Source organism: Lycium barbarum, chromosome 2 (genome assembly GCF_019175385.1).
Source record: "Lycium barbarum isolate Lr01 chromosome 2, ASM1917538v2, whole genome shotgun sequence".
Classification (NCBI taxonomy): domain Eukaryota; kingdom Viridiplantae; phylum Streptophyta; class Magnoliopsida; order Solanales; family Solanaceae; genus Lycium; species Lycium barbarum.
The window spans coordinates 56,734,323-56,745,444 of NC_083338.1; the positions used below are offsets into that span (position 1 = coordinate 56,734,323).

General features: G+C 37.0%; 1 pseudogene; it reads left to right on the forward strand.

Annotated features, from left to right (window-relative positions):
• The first annotated feature begins 225 nt into the window (after positions 1–225).
• Positions 226–7,388, forward strand: LOC132626526 (disease resistance protein Roq1-like; annotated as a pseudogene).
• Positions 7,389–11,122: the final 3,734 nt, after the last annotated feature.

An 11,122-nucleotide genomic window follows, 5' to 3' on the forward strand; every position in this document is an offset into this window, starting at 1 on the left:
TAAAAATATTGTAACTCAACTTTTTATTATATGCTTAATGAGATGATAATATGTATTATTTGTTTTAGATCATAAATTTTAAAAAATTACTTTATTGGAATTTTATGTTGTACGCCTTCCCAAGGAACAATGTTGTTTCAAGGTACCTTGGTGGAATTTACCAAGAAGTGACAAAACGACTAAAAATATAGGCCTACATAAAGAAAGGAGCAGACTTGACTTTCTTCAATATAGAATTATTTGGTGGCCAGTAGGTCTTTGTTAAACCGTGTGACTAGTCAACCAAAGACTTAAGAACAGTAATAAAGAGAGTGTCTTCAACTGCAACTCGAGAACACAATTTTCATAATTATCTACAATGGCTTCTACTTCTCAAAATTGGAAGAATGATGTTTTCTTGAGTTTTAGAGGTGAAGATACGCGTAAAACATTTGTGGGTCATCTTTACTATGCTCTAAAACAAAAAGGGATTCATACATTCAAAGATGATGTGAGGTTGGAGAGAGGAAAGTCCATTTCACCTGAACTTGTGAAAGCTATTGAACAATCAAGATTTACCATTGTTGTGTTTTCCAAGAATTATGCATCATCCACATGGTGCTTGGATGAACTTGCAAAGATCATGGAATGCAAGAAAGAGGTGGGAATACAGTGATGCCCATGTTTTATGATGTAGATCCTTCAGATGTAAGTAAGCAAAGTGGAAGTTTTGCTAAATCATTTGCCAAACATGAGGAAAATTTGAAAGATGATGCGGAGAAGGTGCAATGCTGGAGGGATGCATTTCGTGAAGCAGGCAAAATAGCAGGATATGATTTACCAAATGTCTACGACGGGTACAATTGACTCCCTTTCGGTTTTTTTTTTTTTTTTTAAAGATTCCGAGTCCTTTTAGCACATTATAATTAATTCAAATAGTTAGGGTAGTGAAGTAAGGGGGATCATAGTTGTCAGGCGTAGAATATATGTGACGAAAACAAAATTCTCACTCAAGAAAAATATTGTGATAGCCCGACCATTTTTTGTTTTCGAAGTCTAAATCATGTTCCAAAACTTTTGGTAGCCTGGGATAGCTATTTGGGACTTATCGGCAAAATTTGGCTAGATTTCGAGGTGGTCCGGGCAAGTTTGGAACGCATTCTGCATAAACTACACGACAAATATTCCTTGAGTTTAGCCAGTATACTGGACATGTGTTCTCAGTCAGCCATATTAACTAGTTACTGGGAAAGAAATTTAAAAGCTTAGTCATCATCGATTAAACAGTGACCTCAGGATTTTGCTGAACAGCACTACTATTACAAAAATCATATGAATTTAGAGAAACTACGGTAGTTATACTATCCTTATGCAATTTAAAATAGAGAAAGAGAGGGTAGATTGTTGAAAAAAAATGCTGCTTTGTGTGTTAAGAGTACCACCATATGCCGAGTGTTGGTGAAATTACCACATATTACAATAAATTACTGTTGAAAAATACAATAAAAATGAAGAACAAAATGAATAAAATATTCTTCAGGCTGAGGTGCGGATATCTCGCTCTCTTTAAGGAAATTCAAGCCCACTGCGGCATAATCTTCACCGGTCCAGCAGTAACACCCTTGACTTGTCCCCTCCAAGATACAGCCCATCAACGTCGCGTGACTCAAACAACTCCGGACTAGTTGAAGAGTCCAAAGCTCCATCATAAGATCACCTTCCTTCAACTAAACAAACTCTCTTTTATTTTACTCACTTTTTTCAAGAACTCTCCAATGTATGTTTTCTACTTCAATAAGGTAAGGATGACAAACTATTTATAGTTGAAGAATTCATCCTTGTGAATTGAATTGGATGAAAGAATGGATTAGCGGGGTATTAAAGTGAGTATAATGGGAGAATATAATTATGGCTTAGAGGTTACATAAGTTACAAGACTAAAGATGATGAATGTGGGTGAGTAAAAGGGTTGGAGGTTACAAGAATTTAAAGACAACTTGAGGCCACATTCAGCCAAACAAAACCGTAAGAAATGAAAGCCACTTCTGCCATTTTATACCATCAACTTGTAGCAGTAATAAAACATAATAAGGCACTTTAATAATAATATTTTTTCAATATTAAAATGCTCTTTAACCCAATACTGAGGGTATGAGATGTTGTCTCCTTATATGGTTTTGGACAATCCTTACTTCATGACCTAGTTTTGCAGTTGAATTTGGCCTAAGATTCATTTTCTTAACATGGTATTGATTAGAGTCAAATTCATCCCCTATTATGTTGTCCAAATGTCTAATTCTGGACGTGTGAGGGGTGTTGGAGTCCGACATTAGTTTTGGATATGAGTTCTTGTCTCCTCATATGATGCTGGTCAATTCTCACGTCATGAGATAGGTTTTGGGGTTAATTTAGATGTGAAGTCTAATTTCTGAACAGTGTGGTCGTTTATCAACAGATAAATCTCTAAATGATGAAAAAGTGGTTGCATGAGAAAAATCAGGATTCAACTATTAACAGGGAGAGGAACCAAAGAGAATATGTGAACAGAGAGATGAGAAGTGATTGAACACATTAGTTCCACATTATTTTCTGATTTCTCATGGTCTCCAAAAGGATTAGAAATATTAACCTTTTGGAGGCCATGAAATGGTCTTGGAAGGACTAGAAATACTAACACATATCAACTATGCACTCTGTTTGTGAAGTCTCATGTTGTTTTTGCCATTGCATGTACAGGTATGAATCTAATTGCATTCAGCATGTTGTTGAAGACATACTGAGTAAATTATGTCAAGTTACTCCAGCCATTGAAAATGATTTAGTGGGAATGGAATCTCAAGTGCGTGAAGTAAGTTCATTGCTAAGGATGGAAAAACCTGATGTTCGTTTTATTGGAATTTGGGGTATGGGCGGCATTGGCAAGACAACAATTGCAAATGCTGTGTTTGGCAAATATTCTGGACAATTTGTAGGTGTTTATTTTCTTGATAATGTTGCAGAAGTGCAAAGGACGCGTGGACTGCAATATCTGCAAGGTGTTCTCATCTCAAAAATCCTCAAGGTAAGGTTAAATATAGCAAGTGTATATGAAGGCATGAAAATCATAAAGGAAAGGATACGCTCAATGAAGGTTTTGATCATTCTTGATGATGTAAATCAAAAAGACCAATTAGAAATGTTAGTCGGAGGGCATGTCTGGTTTGGTACTGGCAGTAGAATTTTGATTACAACAACAGATAAACAGCTGTTACATAATCACGGGGTGGATGAAGTGTATTCAGTCAACTTGATGACTCCTAATGAGGCTATTGAGCTATTCTGCCTACATGCCTTTAAGCAAAGAGTTCCTGAGAAAGATTTTGAGGAGCTTTTAAATCAAGTTGTACAGAATTCCGGTTTGCTCCCTTTAACTCTGAAAGTTCTAGGTTCGTCTCTCTACGGACTAGACAAGAATGATTGGAGATGCACAGTGGACAGACTTAAGGATATCCCGGATCATGTTCTTGCTAAGCTTAAGATAAGTTTTGAAGGGCTGAGTTCTTCTGGTCAGAGCCTATTTCTAGATATTGGATGCTTTTATAGAGGAAAATTGAGGAGTTATGTAGAGGAAATGCTTGAGAGTTGTGATATCGGATTTACAATAAGAGTCTTAATTGAAAAGTCTCTCTTATTTATCTCACCATATGATACAATCGAAATGCATAATTTGATACAAGAAATGGCCTGGCACATCGTGAGACAAGGTGACACAAGAATGAGCAGAATGTGGCTTCCTGAGGACATCGAGGATTTGTTTACTGGAAATCTGGTAAGATATATCACTATCTCATACATATGAACTGTATTGAAGCCATCATGCACTTTGGCGTTATTTCTCGAGTTTCTCTTCTTAAATTATTTTGCCACATAATAGTGTTGTATTTTTGTTTTCTCAGTTGCGTCAATCATATCACTTTTTATTACTTCATATCATTTTTTTTGGTTAGTTCACTGAATGAGATCAATTTTGTTATTCACAAGTGCATAATGGGTACAATAGTTTTGTATTTCAGATTTGATTCCCTTATGATGTTTAATTAAATCATTTTGATACACAGACACAAACTCATACATCTGAGTATTCTTTCTACTAGAAATCATATTCTTTTGTTGTTAGATGTTTCTTTTGCAAACTCATGTTGACATGAACTTTTCAAGTATTAATCTAACTTTTGGTTGTGGAAATGATTTTACAAACTAGTGTTCTTTAAAGGTTTTCTTTTGTTTACTTTTTAGGATGCAGAAGCTGTGGAGGGCCTATGGATCCCAAGGAATTACATTCCAAAATCGGATATATCATATTACAACATAAGTGAAGCATTTGGGAGAATGAAAAGATTAAGGGTGCTTGTAGTTAGAGCAACAAATTTCTGCTCTGCTGACCCCATCACTCATCTTCCTAGCAGCATAAGGTGGCTTGATTGGGAAGGTTGCCCTCTAAATTCATTGCCACAGAGTTTTGAACCTTCAAAGCTTCTTCGTCTTGATATACTTGAAAGTACTACACTTCGGAAGCTCTGGTCAATTTCAAAGGTAAATTGTTCTTTATGAGGTGTCTGTCATATGTCTCTGTGTGACCTATAGGTCACGGGTTTGAGTCGTGGAAGCAGTCACTAATGCTTGCATTAGGATAGACTGTCTAAATCACACCCCTTGGGGTGCGGCCCTTCACCGGACCTTGCTAACGTCGGATGTTTTGTGCACCGGGCTGCCTTTTTACCCGAGGTGTCTGTCATCTTCATTTAAATTTGGCTGATGTTATCACGTACTTAATTTTTTTTTCCATTCTAAATAGGGTTTGGACAAACTAAAAAATTTGTACCTCAGCTACTGTGAGCACTTGGAAGAAGTTCCGAGCTTTGAAATGATGCCAAATTTAGAGAGAGTAAAGCTTGAGGGATGTAAGAGGTTGAGAGAAGTCATCCCATCCTTTGGAGTTCTCATGAAGCTCACTTCAATGGAGCTAATAGATTGTCCGAACCTTGAGAAGATTCCAAGTTGTATTAAGATGGGATCCCTTAAGAGTCTCAAACTCTCTTGTCTTCCAAAATTGAAGGAACTGCCAGAAACCAAAGGGATGCACCGTTTATTGACATTAGAGCTAACTAAGTGTCAAACCCTCGAGAAGCTTCCAAGTTTTGAGCAGATGGAATCCCTTGAGACTCTCAAACTTTCTTTTCTTCCAAAAATAACAACATTGCCTCCACCCGACATGATGTACAGTTTACAGGGATTTATTATAGAATATGTTCCAATAGTAGAGCTTCCGGGGTCAATCGGAAATCTTCGTTCCCTCAAAGAACTAAGATTAAGTCATTGTAAAGATCTGGTAAGCATTCCGAACAGCTTTTGTTGTCTGAAGAATCTAAGAGTTCTTATGATCTACAACTGCAAAAGATTAGTGGATTTGCCAGAAAAGATCGGTGACTTGAAACTGTTGAAGAGACTAGTAGTATCTGGTACTGCAATTTCCCAGTTACCCCTTTCAGTTGCAGACCTTGGTGAACTAAACTTTTTATCGTTCTCTCATTGGTCTGGATACAGACAAGGTGCAACTTTTCTGTTACCCCCTGCATCAGGTGTATCGTCGTTGAGAGTGTTAAAGCTTAATAAATACTCCAGGCTATGTAGTGGAGAACATTTTCAGGATCTTGGAGGCTTATCTTCTTTGGCTCACTTGGATTTGACTAGTGTCAGTGAAAGCACCAATCAACTTTTTCATTACCTAGATATAACATTTTGTGAGAAGCTTGCATTACCCCAATTTCCACCATGCATAAAGGAGTTATATGCATGTGATCCTTTAGTTTTGAAAAGTATCCCTGATTTCCTTACCAAATATTCAGAGTTGCATTCAGTGTCATTCACACGCCATATTGAGAACAGAGGTGAACTGACTGATATCTTGTACTTTGTCCTCCGCTCAATTAGTGTGGCATCACAGGTATAACTCTCTCTCTCTCTCTCGTGATTTTTCTGCTTATGTATTGAAGAATTCAAAGTTGTAGGACAACAAGTTTGTTTAAGATTTGGTATCCGAATTGTTTTTATAGGTCCCAACTAAACTAGGGTATGCACTATTATAAATAGGTTTGTTGCTAGTTATTTTCGTGTAGTAGAGAAGTAGAGGAGAATTGTAGAGATCTTTCAAAGAGTTCGAATAAAATAATAGGAGAATTGTAGAGATCTTTCAAAGAGTTCGAATAAAATAATTTCCTATGTTATCTTATTATGTTTAAGGGATATTGGAGCTGATACATGTTTCTTTCTTGTAGTGTGAGAAAAGGCTGCCATTTAGCATTTTCTTCCCTGGAGATATAACATGGAACGGGTTCACTTATTACCGAAAAGAACAAACTAAAAGATTCTCCATTCAACTTGATCCATGTTGGTACGAAAGCAAATTCAAAGGGTTTGTTATATGCTTCCGTGTGCCGTTGGGTATTGTTCAGAACCAAAAACCTTCGAATGCTAAATCACGACGAGGAAGTCGCAGGTTTGGACGCACTAAAGTTACTGCTAAGTTGGTGCAAAGATATAACAGGCAAGAACACGATGTATTCCAGAAAAAGTGTTTGATTTTTGCTCGCCAAACATTTTGCTCTCATGGTAGTAAATACGCCATTTGCTTTAGCTACATACCTTTTGTAGCACCATGGCATACATCTGATAGTGAGAAAGACAAGAAGCCAAATGACTATTACTTCTTTGAGGCATCTATATACCAGGACATTGCAACAAAATGGGACTCCTTTTGGTGTATGAGAATAAACTTCAACAGATAGATCAATCAACCATTGCAGTCCAGCGTGATGTGGAATCTCGGGATGCTGACCTGTTTAGAGAATCTAATGATGATCAAGGCCTGAAAATGGAGGATGCTTCTGTTAAGAGAAGACGTCTTGATTTTCTTCAAGTGATGAATGATTCATGCTCTCCCAGTGAGTTTGAAACTTTCCAAATAATTCCTTATCAACAATTGGAAACACCTTGCTCTTCTGCAGCTCAAAGCTTCCAACAAAGGGAAGAATCATGATCTTGGGGACAACACCAAATTATACAGCTTCCTCCAGCTGATCGGCGAGTTGATGAAGTGATAAATGAGGCTACCTTCTGCATGGTATTTGATCAATTGGCAGCACCAAGCTCTTCCGAACAGTTTCAAATTTTTGAAGTCTCTCCAGATGAGCACAGTGATAATTCAGCGACAACTGGATCTGGCTGCTCTGAAGTACTCCAACAATTGTAGACACCATGCTCTTCTGGACAATCTCAAACTCTCCGGCTCTTTCCCAAGCATTCATGATTTAGGATTAATTACCGCTATTTGTATCTATTTAGTGATCAGTCCGATAGTTTCTTTGATCTCACTCGGTCTTCCTTTTCTGTTTTCTTCCAATAGTTTGACCTATCCAGAAAAATTGTCGGCCTATGAATGTGGTTTCGATCTTTCCAGGGTGACCTCTTGGTTTGCTGGCGAAAAGGCAACAAATGGCAGGATGTTCAAGGTTGGCCGTGAAGCTTTTGGTGAAATTGTTGGTTTTTAACAAAGAAACATAGTAAATAACAGAGAAAAAATATTGAGAGAAAACTATACTGCAATGCAGTCAAGGGAATTATATTATTTAGCTATGTTTAGCTCTGCATTTATAAGAAAAACACAATAAAAAAATAATCATAAACTAGCCTAAAATATCTCTGCAGAGTATATCTTTAACTAACCAACCTAACCTTGAATATTGCTGCAGAATATATTTCTAACTAACTAATTACTAACAGTAAAACAAAGTTTATTCAAAAGCACTAAACAAAGTTACTGCAGTCCAAAAGTAAATATTCTAACACTCCTCCTTGGTTTTGGAACTACAAACTTTAGACTTGGCTGGAATCGACTTCGTGAACAAATTTGCCAATTCATCTTTGGTTTTGCAGTTTTCTGGCATGTGTTCATCTTCCGTTGGATTAAATGAGAAGTTTTTACCCCTCATTTTAACTCGTAAAATATCTTGCTTAGTGGCATCAAAGATTCGACAGTACTTACATCGAATAACAATTTAAATCCTTTTTTCACTAGCTGGCCAACACTTAACAAATTTTGATCAATATCAGGCACGTAAAGAACATCTGAAATTATTTTTGTACCTGAACCTGTTTTGATTGCAATAGTCCCTTTTCCTTTTCCAGGAATATAGTCACCATTCTCGATTCTGACTTTCTTGTTTTCCATTGACATAAACTATTTAATCATAAGTCATGTGGTTTGTACAATCACTGTCAATCATGCAAAAATCAGATTTCTTGGTTGAAAAATATGTTGCCACAAACAAGTGGTCTTCTTCTTCTTCATTAGCGACTTGTGCATCTGCTTCATTTTTTGGAGATTTGTTTTTGCAAATCACTGCTTCATGACCAAGTTTGTTGAAGATCTTGCACTGTGCATCTGGCCTCTTCCAGCATTTAAATGGAGGATGACCTTTTTTGCCACAATGCTGGCAAGGTGGGTAATTTTTCTTTGAATTATCACCCTTGCTTTGAGTCTTGTGGTTGGCTATCAAGGCTCCTTCAGCCATACCATCTTACCTCATAAGCCTCCTTTGCTCTTGTGCCCGCAATGTATTTAGCAATTCTGCCAAAGTAATCTTGGACAGATCTTTTGTGTTTTCCAAGGTAGTTATGGATACTTCGTATCTTTCAGGCACCGTAACAAGAATTTTTTCAACGATTCTTGAATCTTTAAACTTAGTGCCAAACAACCTTACCTTGTTAACAATGCCAAGAAGCCGGTCTGAGTACTCTTTGATTGTCTCAAATTCCTTCATCTTTTGCAATTCGAATTCCCTTATTAAATTCAATACCTTCATGCCTCTCCTGTGTATTCTTCCTTCAGAAAATCCCAAATTTCTTTTGCTGTTTTGAGAGCCATAACTCTTCTGAAAATTGTTGCAGACACACCAGCAAACAAAGTTACTTTCGCCATTGATTTTCTTATTTTCTTTTCTTTTTGGCTTTTGATCTGGGCCAGGGTGGGATTATTTGGCAATGAAAGAACATCACATTCCTCTTCCATGGCCTCCCACGTATCTAAAGCCTCAAGATAAGTCTCCATTCTTACTGCCCATAGATGATAATTTTCACCATCAAAGACAGGAGGAGCTATTTGAGGAAAACTATTTTCAGAATCCATCTCACTCACAGGTCCCTCCAAAAAATGACCCTAGATACTAATTGTTGTTTTTTAATAAAGAAATGTAGGAAATAGCAGAGAAAAAATACTGAGAAAAAAATATACTGCAATACAATCAGAGGGAATTATATTATTTAGCCATGTTTAGCTCTGCATTTATAGGAAAAAAACAATAAAAAGATAATCATAAACTAGCCTAAAATATCTCTGCAGAGGATATCTTTAACTAACCAAGCTAGCCTAAAAATATATTTCTAACTAACTAATTACTAACAGTAAAACAAAGTTACTGCAGTCCAAAAGCAAATATGTTTTTCTGCATGCTGGTTGGGTGTGTCCATGTCCTCTTCTTTTGTTTTATCTCCATGCTACTTTAGGTACTTTTGTTTGGTTCCATTTAATCACGTTTATTGAAACACAGGGAGCATTTATTGCTCCAAAGCTGTTATGGACAATCGCTCAACATAAAAAGCAAGTGCAATCAGCAAATAATCTGAATCAATTCAAAACCTTAAGGCAATGGATTGATTACCGAATCCATGTTAGACAATTACAATCTCCCTGATACGAATTAGCCGAGAAGTGCATTTGCTTAAGCAATACAACAATGACTTGAGTTAGTTAGGAGGCTGTTACAAGTTAATTCCTTTTTTGCTATTAAGTCCCTGAAGTCTTTAGTTTTACTTATTGTATTGCATTTTAGTCCCAGAAGTGGTTAAGCCACATCATCAACTTTTTTTCCTCCTTATATGTTGATCTGTAGCAGAAGGAGAATTACGCTTTGATGAAATCTATCTTTCAACTTTAGTTTGTGCATGTTTATTTCCTTTTCTTTCTAGTTCGAATAAATTGTGTATCAGTGGTATCAAAGCAATTTCCTACTCTGTGGGCTTCGTCTATGGCGGGCAAGATCAAGGAAGTGTTAAACCGATTATATCGTATGGCACAGAGGCAAGATCAGCTAGAGTTGGTGCACAAAGCTTCAATTTGTGAGCTGAAGGAGGCTGTGAGCTAGAAGAACAACAAAGAGAAGGATAAGCAACCATCATAACTACTGCTGAACTTTATTCTCCTACAAATGTACCGGGAAACTTATCAGGTATGGCCAGGGCTACTCTACTATATTCAGTGCCAAGAAGTTTAATTATTGCAAATCGGAATATGTAAGACCCCCAAAATTCCAGCTCAAATTTTAGTCCCAACTCCAATCTACATTCACCCTCACCATCTCCCTTCAATCCCAACACGATATTCCCCCAATTTCCCAATGTGACTACAACCCATATTCCAAATATGACTGTCACTGCAATTGCACAGTCTCATTCCCATTATAGTCCTATTTCTGTACCTATGCATACACCTTATTTTTCACACCAAATACCTTCTTATACAACACCATTTCACAGTCCCTACACAACTGTTCCATTTCAAACTTCCTATACCCCCATTCCTTCCAGTCTGCCTATCTAGTACCAGCAAACAACCCATTCATTCCAATCCTTACTACCCAAATCAGACCTATTACCATTACCCTCCGCTAGCTAATAACCAAGCCTTAACTAGACTAACCAAGCCTTAACTAGACTATCCAAGGTGAATGAAATTTCCCAGATTCAATAGGAAGGGATTCTAGGATTAGTGGTATAGATTTGAACAATTCTTTTCCTTGGATGAGATCCAACCTCATCAGAAAATAACAATAGCATCAATTCATTTTGATGACATATCCCTCTAATGACACCAAGCTTATTTTAGAAGTAGAGATCACCTCTCATTTCCATCATGGGATGAGTATTTGATGGCCCTTGCTGATAGGTTTGGTGTTGAGATGATCCAATGTCCGAGTTGTTAAAAATTAAACGGACACGAGGAATGGCTAAATTTCAGGAACTATTTGATAGATCTATGACTAGGCTCAAT